The following is a 26,959-nucleotide window of genomic DNA, read 5'->3' as shown; positions in this document are numbered from 1 at the left end:
AGGCAAAGAACTGTTGCTAGTAGGATCATACTTACCTCAAAGTGGAGTTTGGGAGAACTTTACGCCAGATTCAGACCCAGGACAAGAACGTGTCTGAAGGTAGAAAACAATGCGGTGATATCGGAGGGCGCTACAGGGTCCCAATGAGGCGACGAGCAATGCGTTCTGGTCTGGTAACGGCGACCGGTTACCTGGAAGCTCGGGTAGCAATCCACTGACGGAAGAAATATGCACCTCTATTAAACAGGTTTGGAAACAGATCAGACCGGATGTCTTGCTTTGGAGCTATACGTATCTTACCGCTAGCCCAAAGCACCACATTCTTTAGTACAACACAAGTTATTTTGAATCAGCACTGGAAAAATTGGGAAACTATCATCAGAAGAACTAAAGGGTTCAAGCGAGCGAAGCCGATTGCGCTTGACGACAAAGTGATCATTGTGAATTCTCAACTGCCACGGCCCACGGAACTGGTAGCCTAAAGATAAGGTTACAAGGACGACAACAGGCAGAGATGGCCGTGTCCGCTCTGCAACCAACGGTGCGAACTTCGAATAGCGCTTTTGAACAAGCGTTTATGATAATGCATTACCAAGCAGATCAACTAGAATGAATTATTGGCAGTGGCTGATTTTCTATCCGCCGCTACCACATCCAGGCGCTATCGTATATGCCCAAATAGCCAGCAAGAGTTAACCGCCAGAAATTTGTATGGCGAAAGACATCTAACGCGGGTTTTCTCAAAATTAGGAACTTTTCATGAAAAACTATTTGGTACCGGTTATGAAGGATGATGTCCGCTACTACGCCTACCAAATATTTTTTCGATCAAGGTGCTTAATTTTGAGAAATCGAACCTTAGATGCCTTTCGCCATACTGATTTCAGAAAGTTAACTCCTAGTGTGCCGCTGTAAGCACGCTCAAAGCAGGCGATTCATTCAACGAAAATCTGTAGTTCCATTCCACTGACATGAACAGATAGAAGATGGCACATAAAGGGGCGCTATCAAACCGGACTTCACCAGTGGAGACTAATAACGCGACGCAAGTCGCGATGATTCAAATCATGCCAAGGTTAAAAACAAAAATAATAACAGAATTCTTGTTCTGAACAGCCAATTATTTCATTATTTGTTTATGTCATTTCACCTCTTATTATGTACCTACTTTCAGACCCATACCAACTCTTGTTATCGAGGTGCTATCTCTTGATCGGGAACCGGGGTAGCCAAATCGGTTTGAACAGCTTGATTAGGGGAATTGTGGGTAAAACCGACACTGCGGGTAAAACCGACACCACTTCAAACCTCTGATTTCAAGTGATTATCGGACAGAATTTCAACACACTTTGAATAAACGTTTTATTTCTTGTATTTCTAGTCATTTTATAACTGACGGAGATGTGTAAGAGTCATAATAAACAGACAATTAGCATTGATCACCATTGAGGAGATAAGTTATGTAAAATTTTGGCATCGGTGTATAAGCTTTTTCGACAAAAAATTGTTAATTTTCAGTATTTAATTCATCTCTGATCCATAGTTGAACATCATTTTGTGTATGTTGTGGAAAAATAGTTAACTTTTCTAATTACAGTCAAACCTCCATGAGTCGATATTGAAGGGACCATCGACTCGTGGAAATATCGAGATGTGGAATAGAATTTCCTTGAAAAGCTCTTTGAAGGGACCATCACAGTAGCCCAGAAATTATTTTTTAACATGGCATAATTTGCTTCCATGAGTCGATATCGAGTCATAGAACATCGACTCATGGAGGTTTGACTGTATAAACATCCACATGTATCTCATCATTATTATGTTATCTGTTGGGGTAAATTCGACACCTGGCATCGAATCACGAAATACCTCTGTTTTATTAGACTTATCATTCACATAATATCATTCGTGTATTGGAAAACGAGGCGCCGAGGAGTATAACTTAATCATAGACTGATTACATACCATATCACCATTGGGCGTGACAATAGGTCTAGTGGGTTATATTGGGTCATCAAGGAAAGCCTGCAGGTCGGATACCAATAGCGCTCAAAGAAGAACCGTATTTTTAGGCTTATTTTGCTCTTAGATATGTTCAACCCGTTCTCTAGTGTTGTTCTTTCGTAATCCATTTTCACCCCTGTAAACATGTAACTTGTCACGGAACTGGTCATTTTCATTTCTTGTCATAACTGCACCATACGCATTTATTTTTAATCGCCGTTATAAACAACTTTTTAAAATAAGTGAAATTTAAATGTAGGTCAATATTTACAGTAGTTAGTAAATTTGTTACTAACATTCTTATACTCTATATATTTTTCACTCGACCTACTAAAGAAACTAAATAAAGTATGATATGTGGTGCTGATTTTAAATATATAAAATTTTGTTCAACCATCGTTTATGAGTGATCCCTAAACATGAATTTCATACACAAAAATTAAAATGAATGTTGTTAAACATTTTCTATTATGTTGTAACATTATTTAGAATTGTTATGATGTTCAAATCCATAAAGACTTGTTGTGTCGGTTTTACCCTCATGTGGTGTCGATCTTACCCGCACCCCAGCTATTTGGGCTGGAAGATGGACTGTTCGCGTTTTCATCATAAACCAAATTTTATCAAGAAATATTGTCCTGAGACCACATGGACTGATGCATGAAGAGCCAAAGTATGTTTGTATGAAATTCCTAGACCGGAAAATTGCTTCATAGATTGGGGAACTGTAAAGTTGCTTAAGGTGTCGGTTTTACCCACTTTTCCCCTACAGCATTTTAAAGTTTCAAATCATTATAACAAGAATTATTCCAAGAGAATAATCAATCCGGAGATCCCATACAGTGAGTCATCGCAATCGCATCAATCGCAGACCACTTGAGTCTGGTTCGAGCAGAACATCTTCCAAATTCCAATCCGGCCCCTCCCGCCACAACGTTCTCCCAAATCCTTAATCCGTTTTCCGCTCCGAATGCTTTTCACACCCGCCGACCAATGCCCGTCTGACAGCGTTCGTTTTTCTGATGGAGATTGATGGCTGGTGATTTGTTGCTGTTGACAATGATGATTGCGCGCTCTCTGCCGTCGCCAGCTCCGCATCACAACAAAACCGCGCGATAAGCCGCATCGCATCCAAAACGAAGCGTCCGTCGGCGTCGGCGTCGACGTTGTTCATTCGCAGCCACTTGATGATTGTGATGATAATGAACACCGAATGAATGCGGAACACGGGAACAGCAGCCGTCGTCGAAGGAGCACCACGCGCTGATGCTGGATTTCAAGAGGAGTCGATGTCTTCCGTGTCGGCGAGTGGGATTTGGATTTCAGTATCAGTTTGTCTGGAACGCCGCGTGGATGTTCGTGTTTTTCGGGGGCTTCTTCCGGTAGTTTATGAACTGTTTGTTTTGCATGTGGTGTTGGGAAGCACTGCCAGTAACAAGCCAAGAGGAAACCTGTTAGAGTGTTTATGTGGTTGCAGTTGGAGCGAATGTTTAGTCTGGTTTGAAAATCCGCAACGGTCAATCAATCGTCGAATTAAAGGTGCAACTATTCTCTGACGTTGTCTGAAGTGTTTGTTAGTATTATGATAGTTGGGGTATCCAAACTAGCTGCAAATAGCTATCGGGGAAGAATAAAATTTTATTTCAATTACTTTTGAACCCAGATCGATTGAATATCGGCAGAAACGAAAACTGTCTAAGGTTGCGAGCAGGGAGACGACTCAATTGTCGTCGAGAAGAGCAAGGTTCCCGTTGAATTGGAGATCCGAGTCAATTAGCGTCCCGGGGTTAATGAGTGGAGTAAACAGTTTAAAAATGAGCTGTGAAATTTGCGCTGCGGTGGCATCGAAGTAGTTTCGTGGCCAAGTCCGCCCGTTGTTGTGTTGCCGTTCGAGAAATCGCTGGCTGAGTGTCGGACCGATCCAGGGGGGGTTAAGGTGGATCGAGAAGCAAGAAGAAAGTGCGGAGTTCCGAGTCATATCTTGGAATAAACAGTGATATTTACAGAAATCTGTTAGCCGTGCGAAATCGTGATCGATAGTTTCGATACAAATGTTTATGGATGAGCGTGTTGAACCACGGTCAATGTGTTTGTGTGGGTTGGAGATTTTTGATTCGGTTTGAAGGCGTAAGAGTTTTCCAGGGGAAATCCATCAGCAGCCAATAACAGGTGAGAGCTAGAACGCTAAACAGATTGATAAAAAAAATCCCATTAATCCCAAAAAAGCATTGTTCGGTATAATCTAGATCTAGATGTTTATTTTGAATTGGATGCTGATGCGTATCAATCAGAGTTTCTAGTACCCACCTGTCATGTAGTACCGATGTGGTTCTGAGAATTTCAGTATGTAATTATATTAGCGGGAAAATATCGGGACTGGTGTTTGGTTTTTGAAGTCGTATTTTGAACTGAATTTGGGATATTTCTTTGTTTAACGTATAACGCGATCTCAGAAGAGCCGGTGTCGGTTCAGCTATGTATCAATTTATTGTTTTGTTTTTCATGTTTTTTTTCTCATACATTGCTCATCATTGTCAAACGCCTGCATTTTGATGAATGTGTTCTTTATGGTTATTAGACAATCAATAGTGCTGTCCAATGAGCAGCTCGAACTAGCTCGAAGTTGTTCCCGTCCTGCTCGTTCTTTTTTGCCAACAAATGGGCATGAGCAGGACAGGGAGAAACTTCGAGCTACTTCAAGCTCTCATTGGACAGCACTAATGTAATAGCAAAAGTGTTTATAATTCCTTATAGTTTTGAAAGATACATTACAATTAAACGTGCTTCAAATTATCTGTATTGATTATCTAAACAACTGTCTGTCGAAGCTCTGTATATTAAATATGCGAACGATTAGAATTCTGATTAATAAATGGCGTGGATTAGATTACTTAAGACATAACAAGTAAGAAATTATTTGATCGTAATCGATAAAAATGTATAAATTCAATTTCGCATATGCTCATTACCTATTCAGATTTCAGTAGGTTATTATTTATACATAATTGTAGGATAATCTGACATCCGATATGGTTGGAGGTAGTATGTTAAAGTGTAAGTGATTCCTTCTTTCGTGGTTAGTCATTCCGAACAATGTTTATCCATTCCGTGCCGATAGTTCGAACGAGCCAGACGTGTGTGCTGTGTCTCATCGCGGGTTTTGTTCGGTAGTGCGTGTCTATTGTGTGGTGCCTACCTACGGATCCAAGGCGATTACTGTCGGCGAGCGAAGTAGCTGCTTCTGGCGACGCCAGTGAAGCAGGCTATTGTTTCTGCTGCTACCTACAGCAGCAGCGCAGATAAGTGGAAGGCATTGTTTTATTGTTCTCCCATCTCTCTGATACAGAGTGGGATTAATTATAATACATTAAATTAGTTTTTTTAATATTTTTTTCTAATTTGCTATTAGTTCTAAGTTAGTATAAGAATTAATAGTCCTTCCACCTTGCGAGGTGAGAATGGAGGCAGAGACTATGGGGGGCGGTAGTCCCCTGAAAGATGTCCGCACACGATTGTACCATGCGGCTTCGCCTGGGCCTTGGGTTGTTTACTTTCGGCAGAAAGTGAAAAGTCTAGACTTTCTCGGCATTAAGCGAGATTTGACGCGTCGTTTTACGAAGCTTGATTTTAGTCAGATCAACAGGAACAAGCTACGAATCACCGCACCTACATACCAGGTGGCGAACGAAATTGCTAAAGACAAGGCGTACAATGTAGAATATTTAGTTTATGTCCCCTCGCGGGAGGTCGAAATCGAAGGTGTGATCAACGCAGCGAGCCTGACTTGCAAGGATGTACTTGCGGGAAAAGGCCGCTTAAAGAACGCAATGGAGTCTACCGTGGATATTCTGGATTGCAAGGAATTGCACTCAGCAACCATGGTAGATGGCAAAAAGGTATATTCAGGCTCGCTTCGGGTGACGTTTGCCGGTTCGATTCTCCCAAAATATGTCGATTTAGAGAATATGTTGTTTCCGGTGCGTCTTTTTGTACCAAGGGTATTTAATTGTACCAATTGCAAACAACTTGGTCACACTGCCGAGTTTTAGACAACAAACCACGTTGTGGTAAATGTTTCGAAAGACATCAGGAGGAATCCTGCCAGCAACAAGCCACAAAATGTGCTTATTGCGGTATGGCTCCTGCCCATGGTTTGCAAGATTGCCCGGTGTACAGAAAGCGCACCCAAAAAGTGAAGCGCTCGTTGGTACAGCGCTCCAAGCAGACTTATGCGGAAATGGTTAAAGCGCAAGACACATCCGCCGATACCACTGCAAAGGCTGCTATTTCAGCTACCGTTCAAGTAAGTGATTATTATGATTCCATATGCATTGACGAATTGGACTCTGACACAGCTGAGAATCATCCATATTCTACGGAGGTACACGTGCCCGAAAAGAGGAAGCAACCGTCTTCCCCGGGATTGCGCCGTAAGAAATCAAAAGTCATCCATAAAAGCTTGCCAAAATCTGAAGGCAATGGGGGATTATTTAAAATCCCGAAGCAACCTGTCTTCACTGCTCCTTTGGATCCATCTTGCAGCAAGACATTCCCGCCATTGCCCAAAACCGATGTTTCCAAGAAACATCCGGCTAGGAGAATCTATGAAAGAAAAACTACAATTCGTTCTTCCCAAAAAAGTACTCCGTCCAAGCGAGGATTGATCTCCTTTAAGGACCTTGTGGACCGTTTTTTGAATTTATTCAATATTCCGAATTCATTGAGGCCAATCATTGACCTCTTTATACCAACAGTGGAAAGTTATCTGAAGCAATTGACTGCTTCATGGCCCCTTCTTGCAGGAATTGTATCTTTCGATGGATAATACGGCTATTACACAAGATACAATCACTGTGCTGCAGTGGAACTGTCATAGTCTTAAAAATAAATTAGACGTGTTCAAGTTTTTGATTCGCAATTCCGATTGCGACATATTTGCACTCTGTGAAACATGGCTTTCTTCTGAAGATGAAATCAACTTCCACGATTTTAACATTATTCGCCAAGATCGGGATGATCATTATGGTGGCGTTCTTTTGGGGATCAAAAATGCTACTCCTTCTACAGAATTCCCATTCCGACTGTTCCCGGCTTAGAAATCGTCGCATGCCAAGTAAATGTGAAGAATAAAGACCTTTGCATAGCTTCAGTGTACATTCCTCCAAATGCCTCTATTAATCGTCGACATTTTTGGAGCGCAGTCTCCCTCCTATCATCTCCAGTATTGATATTGGGTGATATGAACGCACATGGTATTGGATGGGGCGAAACGTATGACGATTATAGAGCGCCTATTTTCTATGATTTGTGTGACGATTTCAATTTGAATATTTTGAACACTGGTGAAGTAACTCGAATAGGACCGACTGGTCAACAAAGCCGTATTGATCTGTCTTTATGTTCAAATTCACTATCGTTAGATTGCACGTGGAAGGTTATCCAAGATCCCCACGGTAGTGACCATATGCCGATAGCCACCACCATTAAAAGTGGCTATCAAGAATCTGAGCCAGTTAATGTTCCTTTCGATCTCACGAAGAACATTGACTGGCAAAAATTTGCATCAGCGGTAAAAATTTTTATTGAATCAACTGATATTCTTCCGCCACTGGATGAGTATCGATTCCTTACCGAATTGATTCATAAAAGCGCACTGGAAGCTCAGAAACGACGCGTTCCAAGTACATCTGTCATAAGAAGACCAGCCACTCCTGGATGGGATGATGAATGTACTAAGTTGTATTCTGAGAAATCTGATGCCTTCAAGGCCTTTCGTAAACACGGAAGGTCCGAGCTTTTTGAAGAGTATTTGAGGCTTGAAAGAAAACTCAAAAATCTTTTCAAGGCTAAAAAACGTAGCTACTGGCGACGTTTTGTCGAGGGACTATCGCGAGAAACCTCAATGACAACACTTTGGAAAACGGCCCGCAACATGCGGAACCGCACTTCCACCAATGAGAGTGAAGAATACTCCAATCGATGGATATTCAACTTCGCAAAAAAGGTCTGTCCAGATTCCGTACCAGCAGAACCGCTATTTCGAGAATCAGTCAATGATCCCGGTTCTTTGGGTGGACCATTCACAATGCTGGAACTTTCTATGTCTCTACTTTCATCGAATAACTCTGCTCCGGGATGCGATAACATCAAATTCAATCTTCTGAAAAACCTCCCAGATATCGCAAAAAGACGATTACTTGACCTGTACAACTGCTTCATGGAGTACAACATTGTGCCACCTGAATGGCGACAGGTCAAAGTAATAGCTATTCAAAAGCCTGGGAAACCAGCGTCTAATCACAATTCATACCGACCGATTGCCATGCTATCATGCATGAGAAAATTATTGGAGAAAATGATCCTTTCAAGAATCGACCATTGGGTCGAGCAAAATGCATTACTGTCAAATACTCAGTTTGGATTGCGTAAAGGTAAAGGAACAAACGATTGTCTAGCGTTGCTTTCTTCAGATATACAACTGGCTTTTGCGCACAAGGAGCAATTGGCTTCAGTATTCTTGGATATTAAGGGCGCTTTTGATTCAGTTTCCATTGAAGTACTGTCAGACAATCTGCACAGTAATGGGCTACCCGTATTTTAAAATAATTTCTTGTACAATTTGTTGTCAGAAAAACAAATGAACTTCACACTCGGCACTCTGACAACTTCCAGAAATAGCTACATGGGCCTTCCCCAAGGATCATGTTTAAGTCCCTTGCTTTATAATTTCTATGTTAAAGATATTGACAATTGTTTGGAAGGACAATGCACGCTCAGACAACTTGCAGATGATGCCGTGGTCTCTCTAAGAGGTCCATGTGCAGCTGTCTTGCAAGGACCATTACAAAAGTACCCTGGATAATCTGACTGTCTGGGCCAGACATCTAGGGATCGAGTTTTCACCGCAAAAAACTCAGTTGGTTGTGTTTACTTAGAAGCGGTATCCTGCTCAACTGAAACTCAAGCTGTTGAATGATGACATCAACCAATCTTTATCTTCTAAATACCTTGGGGTCGTGTTTGATTCCAAATGTACCTGGAAACTCCACATTGAGTATTTGATACAAAAATGCCGGAAAAGGATCAATTTTCTACGTTCTATCTCCGGAACATGGTGGGGTGCTCACCCGGAAGACCTCATCAAACTCTATAGAACGACTATTCTCTCTGTTTTAGAGTATGGCTCCTTCTGCTTCCTCTCAGCAGCTGATTGCCACCTGATCAAATTGGAACGAATTCAGTATCGTTGTTTGCGTATTGCCCTTGGCTGCATGCATTCAACGCATAACATGAGCCTGGAGGTGCTTGCTGGAGTCACTCCTTTAAAGCACCGTTACTGGGAGCTCTCACTTAGAATACTCATCAAATGTGGGACAAGTAACACACTTGTCTTACATAACTTCGATAATATGCTTGAACTAACTTGTCGTTCAAGATTCCTGAGAGTTTATCTCAACTACATATCATCAGATCTTTGTCTTCCGTGTTATAATCCACCTCGAGTTCACTTCACCAACGACAGTTCCTCAATTGTATACGATCTGTCCATGAAACATGCTATTCAAGGAATACCAGATCATCTTCGACAAATATCTATTCCCTCACTTTTTTCTGAAAAATATGAACATGTCAATTGCAATAACAGATACTTCACTGATGGTTCTCGCATCAACGGATCCACTGGCTTCGGTGTTTTCAATGTGACTTCAACCACCTTTCAAAAACTTCAGGAACCGTGTTCGGTTTATGTTGCTGAGCTGGCAGCAATTAACTTCGCTTTGGGGATAATTTCCAATCAGCCCGTAGACCATTATTTCATCTTCTCGGATAGTCTTAGTTCTATCGAGGCACTCCGGTCGATGAAACCCGTTAAGCACGCATCTTACTTTCTTACAAACATAAGAGAGCAGATGCGTGTTTTGGTCGAAAGATCATTCAAGATTACCTTTGTTTGGGTCCCTTCTCACTGCTCAATCTACGGCAATGAGAAGGCAGACTCGCTGGCAAATGTGGGCGCACAGGAAGGTGAGGTTTATGATAGACAATTCTCGAGCAACGAGTTTTTCCCATTAGTCCGTCAGAGTACTCTTCAAAGTTGGCAAAATAATTGGACACACAACGAACTTGGACGGTGGCTATTTTCTATAGTTCCAAAAGTTTCTGGGCGAGCGTGGTTCAGAGGTGAGGACTTAAGTCGAGGCTTCATTCGCATGATGTCGAGACTTATGTCTAATCACTATTCACTAAACGCACATCTGTACAGAATAAACCTTGTCGATAGCAACTTATGTAGGTGCGGAGCCGGTTATGATGACATCGATCACGTAGTTTGGTCCTGCTCGGAAAATGACGCCTCCAGAGAGCAATTATTGGATACCCTAGTGGCCCGAGGTAAACAACCCTTCAGAGAAGTTCGAGGTGTTTTGGGAGATCGTTGGTCTATATGCAGGCCATTTATAGTTTTCTTTGTGCTTCTGATATCAAAATCTAATAGTTTTTTTTTCTTTCTTCAAAGTTTTTTTTTTGTGTTTAGTCTCTGCTTTCTGTTCCGTAGAGCACCAAAGCTCTGCCATCCGGAAGATGCTCCCAGCCGAACCATGCCTCGAGCACGACGACACGCCACATCGTCCCTGACGCCAAATACCCGGATGAGAAGCTGAAATTCCCTGATCCCAAATCCTTAGCCCTGTCCATCCTTAAACATTGTAAACTAACCTCGAGTCACCACGAGTACGCTGGCTTCTACCCCTCTCTTACTAACTGAAAAATTAAATGATATTGATTGTATATATCACAAAGAACCATGGCTCCGTAAAGTGTTATACACGCCTGAGCCTACCAAATAAACGAACTTGAAAAAAAAAACAATGTTTATTTCGGGGAAACATTACCTTCGAAAAAAATAATTTTGTTGTTTTTGGAAAATATTTTTAGAGAAATGTCGAGAAACATGCTATTTTAAGGAAACTGTCATTTTTGGGGAAATGGTATTTTCGAGCAAATGTTATTTCCTTAATTTTTTTTTTGCGAAATGCTATTTTCGAGAAAATCAGGAAATGTATTTCGGGCAAAAATTATTTATGAAAAAATGTTATTTATTTTCGGGTAAATGATATTCTCGAGGAAATTTGTACAGTCCTTCATAGGTTCTCAGAAGTCCTTCATAATAAATCACAGGCGGTAATAGTTATTTCATGAAAATCATTTTTGTTTGCGTTATTAGGCCGATACAAATATTCAAAAAACAATTACGTGGAGTGATAAAATTGGGTCGAAAACGTGATAAAATCGGGGGTAGACAAAATCGTGAGTAGACAAAATTGGGGAGTGACAATATCGGGTCAACACTGTATTATTTTCAGGAAGAAATATCTTTTTTTGAGGATATAGTATTAGCTTGGAAAAGCAATTTTTGACAAATAACGAGCGGGAGTTGATCCAAAGGTGGCGGCAGCACTGCGAAGAACACCTGAATGGCGATGTGGCAGACAACGGTGGCGGTATGGTAATGATCCTAGGAGCACGCGCGTCTTCGTGTCTGCTATTCAAAATCGCTCTGGAGGGAGTAATACGAAGGGCAGGGATTGACACGAGTGGTACGATTTGCACGAAGTCCGTCCAGTTATTTTATTTCGCCGACGACATTGATATTATGGTACGTAACTTTGAGAGGATGGAGGAAGCCTACATCAGACTGAAAAGCCAAGCTAAACGGATTATACTAGTCATCAACACATCGATGACGAAGTACATGATAGGAAAAGGCTCAAGAGAGGATAACGTAAGCCACCCACCATGAGTTTGTATTGGTGGTGACGAAATCTAGGTGGTTGAGAAGTTCGTGTATTTGGGCTCACTGGTGACCTCCGATAACGATACCAGCAGAGAAATTCGGAGACATATCATGGCAGGAAATCGTACGTACTTTGAACTCCGCAAAACGCTTCGATTGAATGGAGTTCGCCACGGTAGTTCTCTACGGACACGAGACCTGGACGATGCTTGTGGAGGACCCACGCGCACTGGGAGTTTTTGAAAGGAACGTGCTGCGTACCGTTTATGGTGGGGTGCAGATGGCGGACGGTACGTGCAGGAGGCGAATGAATCACGAGTTGGATCAGCTGTTGGGAGAACCATCCATCGTTCACACCGTGAAAATCGCAAGACTGCGGTGGGCCGGGCACGTAGCCAGAATGTCGGGCACGAATCCGGTGAAAATAGTTCTCGATAACGATCCGACGGGAACAAGAAGGCGAAATGCACAGCGGGCAAGGTGAATCGATCAGGTGGAGGACGATTTGCGGACCCTCCGCAGACTGCGTGGATGGCAACGTGCAGCCATGGACCGAGCTGAATGGAGAAGACGGCGGCCTCTTCCGGGTTCTCTACTAAATATTATCTTCGCTTGACGTTCTTCCAGCATACGAACAACGTGACCAGCCCACCGTAGTCTGCCGTGTTGAATAAGCCTAATAATATCCAGCCCTTTAAATACCTGGTACTCGTGATTCATGCGACGCCATCAGATACCGTTCTCCTGTTTACCGCCGAGTATTGTCCGCAGCACCTAACGCTCAAACACAACCAAAGCTCTCCGATCAGCCTCCTTTAACGTCCATGTTTCATAATATCGATATCGTCCGCAAATCCCAGGAGCATATGCGATCTCGTGATAATGGTACCGCTTCTTTGCACACCAGCTCTCCTGCTTTAATCCATCTAAGGTAACAAATGACGTCGATATTTCATCCGCAACCCTTACACTTGATTTCGATCCGTCCAACGTTTTACGAATCAGCCGTATCAGTTTCGCCGGAAAACCATGTTCAAGCATAATTTGCCATAATTCATTCCGTTTCACTGAATCATACGCCGCCTTGAAATCAATAAACAGATGATATGTCTGCAAGTTGTACTCCCGGAATTTATCAAGGATTTGTCTCAGGGTAAACATCCCGTCTGTCGTTGATCGGCCCTCACGAAAACCTGCTTGGTATTCGCCGTAGAAGGACTCTTCAAGCGGTCTCAATCTGTGGAACAGGATACGGGGCATAATTTTGCACGCCGAATTAAGGATGGTTGTTCCTCGGTAATTGCCGCACTCCAGTCTGTGCTCCTTCTTAAAGATAGGGCAAATGAGGCCGTCCAACCAGCTAGCAGGCATTTCCTCGTCTTCCCATATTTTCGACATAATATGGTGCAGAACTTCATAATGCTGCTCACTGTCATGTTTGAGAAGTTCAGCCGGGAGCTAGTCCTTCCCCGCAGCCTTATTGTTTTTCAGCTCTTTATCTGCTTTTTTAGCCTCATCTAGTGTTGGCGACTCCACAGCTTGTCCATCGTCGCTAATATCTATTCTATTCACCGATGCACCGTCACTTCCACTATTCAACAAAATCTCGAAGTGTTGGCAGCCACTTCAGTTTTATCTGTCAGCAAATTCCCTTGTTGGTCGTTGCACCTGACGGGAGATGGCGCTGTCTTTCTCCGCACGCCATTGACAGACTCATAAAACCTCCGCATATCGTTCTGCTCCATTTTTTCCTGCGCCTCACTAATAACTTGTTCTTAATATTCTTTCTTCTTCCTGCGGTGGGTTCGTTTTTTGGCTGCTCTTGCTTCCTTGTACCGATCTCTATTCGATCGGGTACCCGACACCAACATCCGGCTTCTAGCAACGTTCTTCTCGTCTGTCACTCTCTGAGACTCCACATCAAACCAACCCGTCCTGGGTCGCCTCTGTGCAGTGCCTACAACTTCTCGTGCTGTTGTGCTCATAGCTCCATGGATCGACTCCAATAGATCGTCGATTTTGTCGCTAACGTTGATTGCACTTATCCGTTCATCGAGCTTCTGGCGGTACTCAGCCGAAACTCCTTCCGCCGACAATCGCTGAATATTGTATCGCATCATTCGCTGTGATCTTTTCACCATTTGGGTGTCTCCAGGTGTGCTTTCGGATATTCTTTCGTGCAAAGTAGGTGCTACTGCTGGCCATCCCTCTGGCAGCAGCGAAATTTACTAGCCGTAGGCTAGTAGGCTCTCCCTACCAATCATGGGACGGAAAAAGTCCTCTCTACCGACCTGAGCGTTGGCGTCTCCGATAACAATTTCCACGTCATGCTTTGGGCACTCTCCATAGGCTTTATCAAGACATTTATAAAATGTGTCCTTCACGTCGTCGGATTTATCGTTAGTCGGTGCGTAAACGTTGATTAGGCTGTAATTGAAGAATTTGCTCCGTATCCTCAACACATAGATTTGTTTGCTAATGGGTTTCCACCGCATCACTCGCTTCATCTGCTTGCCCATCACTACGAAACCTACTCTGTGTTCTGCTTTTCCGCCGCCGCTGTGATAGATGTTATACTTGAATGCAATGTTGGTCGTGGGGTCAACGGCTCGGAATTCACGTTCTTCGGATCTAGGCCATCGGACTTCTTGAATAGCGGCCACGTTCACTCCAACCTTCTGCAGTTCACGAGCCAGAAGGCTCACTCGTCCAGGTTCATTTAGGGTCCTGACATTCCAGGTACCATTCCAGGTCATAGTCCTTATTATCCTTATTTATAAACTACCTTACCGGGGTAGCGTTACCTACATCGCGCTGGTGGGGCTGCCACCTTAGGTATAGCTGACGCAATACAGCATTTCGTTGATCAGCCGCTGGGTCCCAGGCAGACGCTGTTTGAGCCGCACCTCCTGGTGAACAGACGCTCGAGGCGTACCTTCTCACTCTAGCTGATGTCAGAAGGACAACAGTGCACAGGCTGCACAACCAGTCAAGTACACAACCCTTAGCTGGCGGTCTTTTGTCATCGGACGACCCGTGGAAGCGTGAGATAGGAACTTATGGGGACCAGAGCTCTGTTGGGCGCTCCTTCCTTGATGTCAACCCACCGTTTTGCAGCCCTCAGATACATTCAATCTATTCTACAAGCATTCTAAGTTGTTGCAGTGGCCCAGTGACCGACGACGGATCCTTTAGAGTTTAAAAAAATAGATTATTTTAGCGCCTTTAGGGACCTTTTAAAGAATAATTTCTCACTCCAGCAATAGATATTGCTTTCATCTACCCAATTCCCTTTAGTACAATAACTTTTAGTACAGCTTGTTACCCAATACCATACCACCCTGCAAGAAATTACAATTAGATTAATTTAAGTTTCTTGGTATCATGGAAACGGGAAACATTACTAATAAAACTAGGGCCTCTTGGGATGAGAATAAGCTTGCAGGATGGTCATACCACACCACCCTGCAAGACAGAAATAATTTTCAAAAATATTTAACAATATTCTAATGCAGCAGGGAGCTTGAGGGACCAAAATAAGCTTGCAGGATGGTCATACCACACCACCCTGCAGCACAGAAATTGTTCCTAAAAATATTTAAAAATATTCTAATGCAGTCAGTGGAGATGTTTTTACGTTCGTTTCAAAGATTTTTTTCTGCATTTTCTGCAAAAATTTTTTTCTGCAAGGCCAAAGCGACATACGACCGAGTTGGTAATTTGGCCGAAAAAGCACTCTTCTCAAACACGTCGTTCGACTGACATGGTCGTTTGGCCGAATAGGTTATAAAGCCGAAAGTGTCTTTTGGCCGAAATGGCTGTTTGACAGAAAGGGCCATTTGATCGAAAATGTCATTTGGTCCAACGGCCAAATGTTGATTACTGAACAATGTGAACATATATGGTCAAAACATCCACCTGTTCGGCCAATTAACACTATCAGCCTTTCTGCCGAACGATGTTTTGGCCAAAAAAAACCTTTTTGGCTAAACGATTTTTTCGGCCAAATGGCCAGCCGGACGAATGACTTTTTCGGCCGTATGTCCATTTCGGCTAAATTAAATTTTCGGCTAGATGGGTTTGGGGCCTAAAGGTTTGTTCGGCGAAATGATATATTTGGCCAAACACCTTTCAGCCAATTGACCCTACCTTTTGTTCGAATGCCACTTGGTTGAATAACACGTTAGGCCGAAAGTCATCTAGCCAAATATTTTTCAGGTCGAATTAAACGTTTGTCCGAAACGGTATTAGGTCGTAAATGCCGAAAGGCACATTCGGCCGAACTGATAATTTAACCGAAAAGTTGTTTGTCCTAACAGTTCATTTGGCTGAAAATGTCAGTTCAATCAAAGGTAATTGCCTATTTCCGGGGATTAAACCACCCGACTTGGACGTTAATTTACAATGTTATGAAAACTCATATGTGAATATGTACGTTATGTGGAAGATATTGATTTGGAAAATGTATTGGAGGTAACCACTTTCCCTTCGATGGGACTCGAACCCATGACCCTACAGTACGCTAGACTAGTGCTTTAACCAACTAAGCTACGAAGGACCTCCGTCGGCCTTCGCAACCTAGCGGCTACTGAACGAGCTCGAGATTCCCAAATTGGACGCATAGCCAAATCACTCGCAATCCATTTACAAGCCAATACTTACACATGTGTATTGTACACATCCACATTAGAGGAGCGTGAGTATTTAGAATGTCTGGCGGCTATACACATTCTTCATCAGCAACGGTACTGATCAAGTGAGGATGTGTAAGCTATTTGCCAGTCGGTCGTCAAGCTCAGACCCGACCGCATTGCGTAGGCAAGAGCACGCAACTCAAGTTCAGTTCAATCAAAGGTAATTGCCTATTTCCGGGGATTAAACATTGAAAATGTCATTTTACTGAGATGGTCGTTTGGCCGAAAATGTCAATTGACCGAATAGATTATTTGGCCGAAAATGCCGTTTGATAGGAATCGTCGTTTGGCAGAAAGATCCATTTGGCCCGAAAATGTCCTTTCTGCAAAACATCCATTTCGGTCAAACGGCATTTCCGGCTAAATGACCTATTCGACTAAACGTTTTTTTTTTTTGTTGGTAAAATGATTAATTCAGCAGGACGACACTTTCGCCCGAATGCCCATCTTGTCCTAATGACCCTTTCTGCACCCGACCATTTCAGCCAATTGAGCTATTCAGACAATGTTTTTTTTATTTTAGCCAGAGGGACTGTTCGACCAAATGACATTTTCATCAAAATAATTTTAGAATAGCTGAGCGTCAGCCAAATAGTTTGGTCAAATGACATAACAGGCCAAAACACTTTCAGCCTTTCCAACAATCAATTTTAGCAATATAAGCTATAAAGGACTGTTTTGGTCATTTAAGCTTTATTCACCTCCAATGTTTGTTGGGGTGTGGTCTTTGGAAAAATGGCCTTCTGCCGAAAGACTCTTCTTCGTTCAAAATTCAACTTCTACGAGTTTTTTTTTATTTCAACGAGAAAACCTTTAAAATTTTCACTCGAAGTTTTCTAGCGAGAAACTGTACTGAATTTTGAAGGAATCATTGGTATTTCCACGAAAAAAACCAGTGGAGTTCTAACGTGGTGCTTTAGGGGTCAATTGGTTAGATCTAAGGAAATTCCACTGAATCTTCGGAATTCCCACGGAAAATTCTGCGGATTTCTTTAAATTTTAATCAGCGTGGACAATTATAGACCACCAGCTGCAGCGTGACATATTTTAAGCGGCGGCGTGCCAAAAACTGTCGGTGGCGGCGGCGTGTCGCTGCGGCACACACGTCTAATTGTAGGGGTCTTGAACGATGTTTCTCCAGTTTTTCCCGGAAGTTTAGGGTCCCCAGGTCTGATTCCTCCGCATGCAGCCAGCGTGTTCGTGGCGGTCAACGATGTCGCCGGTCTCAATCTGGTTCTCTGTTGATTTTTTTTTTGCGCTATTCCTCCTTCCAACATTCGCACTAAGTGACCGGCCCACTGAAATCTGCCGTATTTTATACGATTCACAATATTATCTTCTTTATACACATGATACAGCTCGTGATTCATGCGTCTGCACCAGTTTGCGTTTGCTCCGAGTATTGTACGCAGTACTTTTTCGCTGGAAAACCTCGAAACCTCTCCGGTCCGCCTCATTTAATGTTCCCGCTTCATGGCCGTAAAGGGCCATTGGTAGCATCAGAGTTTTATACAGAGTTATTTCTGGACCTAATAAACATATGTTTGCCAAAAGTGCTTGAAACATCACGCAATTATGTTATTCAACTCATCATATGGATGGAGCACTTATAAATTATCGTTACTCAGAACACCCAGCTAATCTATTTAAAAAAAAAATTAGCCCTAAGACCTTGTGATATTTGTAAGTTGTACTCTAGCCCTAGTTAGTTTTCCGCTTCTTGAAAATAATACCCAAAAATGTAAAATAACACTGTTAAGTGGATTGGCTCATTACTAACATTTGAATATATTTATTCCAAGAACTCAAATTGAGCGAGCAATGTTGATAAGTTTCAGTGCCAAAAAGTTTTTTTATTCCATAATACAAGTTATCAAATTAATATTTTGCTAATATTTTCTATATAAGTCCGGTCATGCTAATTTTCAATAGGAAACAATAGGACAGAATTCCCCGTCGAACGCAATTTGTTGCGAGCAAGTCGGTTGCACACATACACAGACATATCCCGAGCAGCACACATGTTGCACATATATTACAGTAAATCATATGAGACCAGATTCAGTCACAATTAAGCTGTTGCAACCAACTTCATTTAACTTGTGCTGCTTGGGATACATACATATACAATAGGAATATAACACTATGGGCCTTCGAGCCTTCTATAGAAAGTTGTTTTTAAAGTGAACATATAGCTATTCGGTTCACTTAGTGTACGAGAATGACAATAAAAATATGCTTGCAGAAGTACGGTGGTACCCACCTCGGGAAATGTAACAAAAACGGCTGAGATCCAAGAGTAAATGGAAAGGAAACTGTGGTATAAGGATCGTAATAAAAATAATTATCCGCTTGGGTCTAGGAAATGTCGGATCGAACTTCTCCTCAAAGAAATCGATTTATGTGTCAATGACATTTGCTACGGGGCGCGCGGCAACTCGATTGTTTCCCGCTGTCCACTGTCTATCGATGCCATTAGACTTATTGCCCACGAATTAAAACCACTTGACGCAAAAGCGTGGAACCAACACCTCGTTTTTCGTTATCTTTTTGATGAGGAATTTATGGGCTCGATGCGTTGATAAGAGGAGGATTTCCTTGGTGGGAATAGTTGATGATGTGAAGGAAGCTCCCCAGAGATGTGTGTACAGCAATCAGCAATCAGCATATGCTGATTTATGACGATGCTCAGTAAAAAGCGAACGGAGTAAAAATTTGATAAGGGTAATTTTCCATTGAAATTGAATGGAGCATAAAGTTGTTTGGTGTATATTGAAGTCGCTTTATATGCCACTATCATCAATTTCTCAGTCTACCTCAATTGGCACCACTTTCATTCGATTTTTCTTTCTTTTTGATTGTCAAGGTTGTGACATATCTGAAGGCCATAAACAACAAAAAACTAGCCATGTAATCTAAACAATGTGTTCATGCACATAAGAGCATCTATGGTGGATTGTTGGTGTCTGATTACAACTAGAGCTTCACTAATGATAATTGATTAACAATCGCGGTACTAGTCTGCTTGATTGTGTATGTGTCAGTGTTGGTAAAATCAATCTCAAATCTCAATCATCAATGCCTTACACGCGAGGCAATTTCAAAGGAAAGCATCACTCATTTGCCAAAAAAATATTTTGCACCAAAAATCGTTTAAATTGAACTTGGGCGCAACACACGCAATAATATCCATTATTCTATACGGTAACGTCAATTCATTGTTTGTAACAATGAAGAACCAAAATAACTCACGAGGATACAAACGAATGATTTTTTATACTATGTTCGTACTACAGCCTGAATAACATGTTATTCAAACTATCGACAAAAGAAAGTTCATCAAGATACCCGAATAACATGTTTACAAGGCCCTAGTGCGAACATAGTATAAGGAGCAGAGTTGGGTGCGTTTCAACTCACGTTTGATTTGAATAGTTCATAATAAGCAGATAAATAATACGGACATTGAATATCCTGATTGACTGTTCTGACTATTTCGACAATATTATTTTGGCTGACTTGGATTAATTACCCGAAATCTGAAATCTAATAGATAAATGCGTTTGTTAAAATGTTCTCTTCGAAAAACTGCGCACTTTGTCCTGCAACTCGTAAGCTGCAGCAGGTCGGCGTGTGCGGGGCAGCAATCCAGGAAATACGCTGGTTTCAAACCGGAGAATGTGAATTCCGAGCAGTGGGATCGCAAACACTTCATTCAAATACCACATCTATTATTGCGGCGGCGCGCAGAGCGGAACGTAAAATTGGTTTCATGGGGATCGCTTCATCGAGTTATCTGGTGGAAGCCAATAAGCAACTGCATTTGTGTGTTGAGAATTAAAGCCAAATTCTTCAACTACAGGCTGATTGCAATTATGCCCCAATAGAGATGAACTAGCCTTGGGCTGAAAATCTCTGAAAAATAAAGATATAAAAAAACAGATTAATCCAACTAGCGATGATAATACCTACCAGTACCTATTTCGTATGTAAGAATATCCGCAATCAAAACAGACTACTGCTGAGTGGCGACGCTTGTTCACAGATAGATCCCGTGCTGATCAACGGATTGCTTTTCTCGAACGTTTTAGATGTAGGTCCTTCAGAGTCCCGAACATTGACTCGGACCACTACGTCAGCACGAGTTTGGACCGTCGCACAGTGTTTTCTAACCCAGGAATTCGTGATCGAAAATGTTTTGGCCATGAAAAGTTGATTTTAGAGGCTCAGTGACTTCGGAGCAAAGTTTCAGTATGTTAAGCTCCATATTTTGGGAAAAAAAACATTTTTTTGACTAATCCCCCTAAAAGTGAAATGGAAATTCTCTTTCCTTCAATTATGAAGATACATCATTGGTGTCTTCGAGAAAGTTGTAGAAAAAGTTTCTAGGAAAAATTTTGCTATATAAACTTTATTTCTATCTGCTATAGAAGTCGAGATATGGGTCGTTATTTATGAACGACCACCAAAAAACAGGTTTTTCACGATACTTTCGTCAATATATTTTTTAGATTTTTCAAATGTTCTACAAGGATTCATTCATTTATTTAGTTAACATCTAAACAGATAACACTGAATCAACAATTTGACGCCACAATGCACGGTTCGAGGCCGCATCTCTCCATCCTCGGATACGCCCCACGCTCGCCAAGTCGTTCTGCACCTGGTCTGCCCATCTCGCTCGCTGCGCTCCACGCCGTCTCGTACCTGCCGGATCGGAAGCGAACACCATCTTTGCAGGGTTGCTGTCCGGCATTCTTGCAACATGTCCTGCCCATCGTACCCTTCCAGCTTTAGCTACCTTCTGGATACTGGGTTCGCTGTAGAGTTGGGCGAGCTCATGGTTCATTCTTCGCCGCCACACACCGTCTTCTTGCACACCGCCAAAGATGGTCCTAAGCACCCGTCTCTCGAATACTCCGAGTGCTTGCAAGTCCTCCTCGAGCATTGTCCATGTTTCATGTCCGTAGAGGACTACCGGTCTTATTAACGTCTTGTACATGACACATTTGGTGCGGTGGCGAATCTTTTTCGACCGCAGTTTCTTCTGGAGCCCGTAGTAGGCCCGACTTCCACAGATGATGCGCCTTCGTATTTCACGACTAACGTTGTTGTCAGCCGTTAGCAAGGATCCGAGGTAGACGAATTTCTCGACCACCTCGAAGGTATCCCCGTCTATCGTAACACTGCTTCCCAGGCGGGCCCTGTCGCGCTCGGTTCCGCCCACAAGCATGTACTTTGTCTTTGACGCATTCACCACCAGTCCAACTTTTGTTGCTTCACGTTTCAGGCGGGTGTACAGTTCTGCCACCTTTGCAAATGTTCGGCCGACAATGTCCATGTCATCCGCGAAGCAAATAAATTGACTGGATCTGTTGAAAATCGTACCCCGGCTGTTACACCCGGCTCTCCGCATGACATCTTCTAGCGCAATGTTGAACAACAGGCACGAAAGTCCATCACCTTGTCTTAGTCCCCGGCGCGATTCGAACGAACTGGAGTGTTCGCCCGAAATCTTCACACAGTTTTGCACACCATCCACCGTTGCTTTGATCAGTCTGGTAAGCTTCCCAGGGAGCTGTTCTCGTCCATAATTTTCCATAGCTCTACGCGGTCTATACTGTCGTATGCCGCCTTGAAATCAACGAACAGATGGTGCGTTGGGACCTGGTATTCACGGCATTTTTGAAGGATTTGCCGTACAGTAAAGATCTGGTCCGTTGTCGAGCGGCCGTCAACGAAGCCGGCTTGATAACTTCCCACGAACTCGTTCACTAAAGGTGACAGACGACGGAAGATGATCTGGGATATCACTTTGTAGGCGGCATTAAGGATGGTGATCGCTCGAAAGTTCTCACACTCCAGTTTGTCGCCTTTCTTGTAGATGGGGCATATAACCCCTTCCTTCCACTCCTCCGGTAGCTGTTCGGTTTCCCAGATTCTGACTATCAGTATGTGCAGGCAAGTGGCCAGCTTTTCCGGGCCCATCTTGATGAGCTCAGCTCCGATACCATCCTTACCAGCTGCTTTATTGGTCTTTAGCTGTTGAATGGCATCCTTAACTTCCCTCAAGGTGGGGGCTGGTTGGCTTCCATCGTCCGCTGAACTGACGTAGTCATCTACTCCGCTGCCTTGACTTTCACTGCCTGTACTCTCAGCGCCATTCAGATGTTCCTCGTAATGCTGCTTCCACCTTTCGATCACCACACGTTCGTCCGTCAAGATGCTCCCATCCTTATCCCGGCACATTTCGGCTCGCGGCACGAAGCCTTTGCGGGATGCGTTGAGCTTCTGATAGAACTTGCGTGTATCTTGAGAACGGCACAGCTGTTCCATTTCCTCGCACTCCGCTTCTTCCAGGCGGCGTTTCTTCTCCTGAAAAAGGCGGGTCTGCTGTCTCCGCTTCCGTCTATAACGTTCCACGTTCTGCCGGGTACCTTGCTGCAGCGCGACCGCCCGCGCTGCGTCCTTCTCCTCCAGAATCTGTCTGCACTCTTCGTCGAACCAATCGTTCCGTCGACTTCGACCCATATACCCGACGTTGTTCTCCGCTGCGTCGTTAATGGCTGCTTTAACTGTACTCCAGCAGTCCTCAAGAGGGGCCCCATCGAGCTCACCCTCTTCCGGCAACGCTGCCTCGAGATGCTGCGCGTATGCAGTGGCGACATCAGGTTGCTTCAGTCGCTCTAGGTCGTACCGCGGCGGTCGTCGGTACCGAACATTGTTGATGACGGATAGTTTTGGGCGCAGTTTAACCATCACCAGATAGTGGTCCGAGTCGATGTTAGCGCCACGATATGTCCTGACGTCGATAATGTCGGAGAAGTGCCGTCCATCAATCAGAACGTGGTCGATTTGTGATTCTGTCTGCAGTGGTGATCTCCAGGTGTACCGATACGGGAGGCTGTGTTGGAAGTAGGTGCTACGAATGGCCATATTCTTGGAGGCGGCGAAATCAATTAGTCGTAGGCCGTTTTCGTTCGTCAGCCGGTGAGCGCTGAACTTTCCAATAGTCGGTCTAAACTCCTCCTCTTGGTCAACCTGAGCGTTCAAATCTCCTATGATGATTTTGACGTCGTGGCTTGGGCAGCTGTCGTACTCACGTTCCAGCTGCGCGTAGAATGCGTCTTTATCATCATCAGTGCTTCCGGAGTGTGGGCTATGGACGTTGATTATGCTGAAGTTGAAGAACCGGCCTTTGATCCTCAACCTGCACATTCTTTCATTGATCGGCCACCACCCGATCACGCGCCTTTGCATATCGCCCATCACTATGAAAGCTGTTCCCAGCTCGTGTGTGTTGCCGCAGCTCTGGTAGATGGTATGATTACCTCTAAACGTTCGCACCATTGATCCCTTCCAACAAACCTCCTGCAGCGCTACGATGCCGAATCCACGGTCCTTGAGCACATCGGCGAGTATGCGTGTGCTCCCGATGAAGTTGAGAGATTTGCAGTTCCACGAACCGAGTTTCCAATCGCTAGTCCCTTTTCGTCGCAGTGGTCTTCGCCGATGGTTCCGGTCCGTACTCTCTTGTTGATTGTTCGTTGCTTATGATTTTTAAAGGCTGGCTTGCAGGGCCTGACACCAAACCCCTAAATTTCCGGAGGACCATTCCTCCTTATTTCCGGTGGACCATGGTGCACAGTTTCACTTAGAGTCCCTCGCTGGCACTCGGACGATGATCAGCCGCCCTAACATGGAGAACAGACGCTGTTGTGAGCCGATCCTGACATGGAGAACAGACGCTCAATAAGATTTGCACCTCCGAAGAGGAGCAAACCCCCCCTTCCCTGTCAGCATACGACCATAGTTCCCACCGGGGTTGGTTACCCGATCTTCCCTAAGGTTGCTCGTATCCCGGCCAGCACCGCGGGGAGGTAGGGATAGGAGTTGCTGGGTAAGAGGCTAAGGACCGCGAGATGGGGTCTATTTTATTCCTTCAGGTACGCGAAGTACCAATGGTACGCTTTACCCAGCATTTGCCGTGTTCTACAAGGATGTCCGTCGCGATAAAAAACATGAACCTTTCGAAGACAGTTTCTTCTTATTTTCAATATTGACGAAGTTATTGACGATTTTCGGTTCAAAAATGAGCATTTTGACATTAACTGCACACCCCTACAAAATGGGGCAGAATTTTATTTAGGTAATTGAAAGTATAACTCATGCTCTAATGGTTGCATTGCAACATATATATGACATAGCTTGACATAAGTGCCGTATGAACATATTTTTCTTCTTCTTCTTGTTATATATAAAAATGAATTGGTCTGTATTGTGCATAACTAAGAAACGGCTGGATAGATTTTCTTCATTTCTTCAGCAAATTTGTTTATCAACAAGTCCGACGGATTTACAGAATATTTTCTCATGTAAGAATCTCGACCAAAATTGGAAAAAAAATGAAAAATTGAAAATAACTTTTGGATGGAAATTTTAAAAAGGTAGATCGCATTCGGGGCCCTCCTTAGCCGTGCGGTAAGACGCGCGACTACAAAGCAAGACCATGCTGAGGGTGGCTGGGTTCGATTCCCGGTGCCAATTTTCGGATTGGAAATTGTCTCGACTTCCCTGGGCATAAAAGTATCATCGTGTTAGCCTCATGATATACGAATGCAAAAATGGTAACTTGGCTTAGAAACGAGTTCACGAAATAACAGAACGATGCGTTTCAACATCCAACGCTTAGTAGTTAAAGGGGTTGCTGAACAGTTCCACCAGAAGCTCCATTGGCTTAGCTTAGTTTAGACTGACGGTTGCTACTCCGTGATTTATCAGAACTAGTGAAAATTGCACATTCGATCCAAGTGAATAGTGTTTGGGATTTACCATCTAGGGTATCTGTTCCTATATCAACAACAATAAGGCAATGCGCATATGAAATGCATTGATTGCTCACCCAATAATCAAGAAACATGTGAATAATTATGCTCGGCTCATGTAATTTTTAATTGAAAACAATTTGGTAACTTCAAAAATGAAATTTTCATCACATTATAGAAGTATTTAGCTAAAAAATATCATCACCGCCATGCACCTATTTCAATAACATTCAAAAACAGTTAATCCTATGCCTGTACCTATATCAATAATACTGTTTCCAACATAAAATACGCACACTATTACATGTGTGTATACGTAACGATATGATTGCAGTGATGCCGAATTCTTCAATATTTTGTATTTGAGTTGAAATATAATTACAAAATTGCTGTTTTTTTTGCAGTTTTCCATCTTATCAATTCAATTTTGTGTTTGTCATAATTTATCTTTTCGATATAATTTATTTTACAAACATAAGAGTTGAATTTCACAATGAAAGTTAATTCAAGCATTTTTTAAATAAAAATGTTGGTCGGCAACCCTTGCAGATACTGCCAGCCATGTAAACAGTTTGGAATATGGACAAGGATAATTGAGACGTTGTTCGAAAGAAACCTATATCAAACTATAGGAAATCGCGTTGGTTTTCAAAATATAATTATATTCATAGTGAAAATGTGATGTGCTTTATGTGCTGTGAAGTGAATTTTGAAGGGGTAGAATTGTTTTAGCCCGAAATTGAGTGGAAAACAACGGTGTGAAATCAGATGAATCTGCTAGTAGCAATCGAGCAGTGGTAGGAAGGTAGGAAAATGCAAATAAAAGTGCTTTATAATTTTATCTTTTAATAATTTGATTCTTGTGAATTAAAACATTACTCAAACAAAATCTTGAATAATATTCCAAACATTCAAGAATGTGTTCCATCCATTATTGTGAACATACGATGTGAGAAATTGTGAATAAATTGATTTTTTTATTTGGTTTATCGACGGTTGGGATTAATATACGGGCTGTTATTAATATGGGAACAGATACCCTATTTTCGAAGTGCACGTTTCAGCAGCTCGCAAATGTTGATCAATAATGGCGCCGGCCAAGTCCTTAAAGTCAGTTGGGAAAGGGAGGGAATGTTAGTGTGTGGTTATTGTTGCTAATAGAGATCGAGAATACCTCTGCACCTCCATAATTACCACGGGTAGGAAGTTGTGTTGTTTAGGAGGGGTTATCAGTAACATAGATCGGGATTCTTAGACGTGCGGTAAGACGCGCGTCTACAAAGCAAGACCATGCTGAGGGTGGCTGGGTTCGATTCCCGGTGCCGGTCTAGGCAATTTTCGTATTGGAAATTGTCTCGACTTCCCTAGGCATAAAAGTATCATCGTGTTAGCCTCATGATATACGAATGCAAAAATTGTAACTTGGCTTAGAAACCTCGCAGTTAATAACTGTGGAAGTGCTTAATGAACACTAAGCTGCGAGGCGGCTCTGTCCCAGTGTGGGGATGTAATGCCAATAAGAAGAAGAAGAAGAAGAAGATCAGGATTCACCATGGAAAGTGATGTGATCTATACAACTTCTGTTAGCATATGTATTTCAATTTCCTTATCTTGTTCAATTGTTCATATTTAGCGCCCGTGTC

General features: G+C 42.9%; 1 protein-coding gene across 4 annotated transcripts in view; it reads left to right on the top strand.

Moving 5' to 3' along the window:
• Positions 1-3,353: 3,353 nt before the first annotated feature.
• LOC134227333 (lutropin-choriogonadotropic hormone receptor) overlaps positions 3,354-26,959 on the top strand; it is a 146,282-nt gene continuing 122,676 nt past the window's right edge. For 2 of the 4 annotated variants that reach the window (XM_062708734.1, XM_062708759.1), the window contains exon 1: positions 3,354-4,173. The gene's annotated coding sequence lies outside the window, so the exon portion shown is untranslated. The remainder of the gene's footprint in view (positions 4,174-26,959) is intronic. The other 2 variants (XM_062708742.1, XM_062708752.1) reach the window with 2 other exon arrangements.

Source organism: Armigeres subalbatus, chromosome 1 (assembly GCF_024139115.2).
Source record: "Armigeres subalbatus isolate Guangzhou_Male chromosome 1, GZ_Asu_2, whole genome shotgun sequence".
In the NCBI taxonomy this organism is placed as follows: Eukaryota; Metazoa; Arthropoda; class Insecta; order Diptera; family Culicidae; genus Armigeres; species Armigeres subalbatus.
Note: the sequence above shows the minus strand (reverse complement) of the source record. Positions and strands in the feature narration are given on the sequence as shown.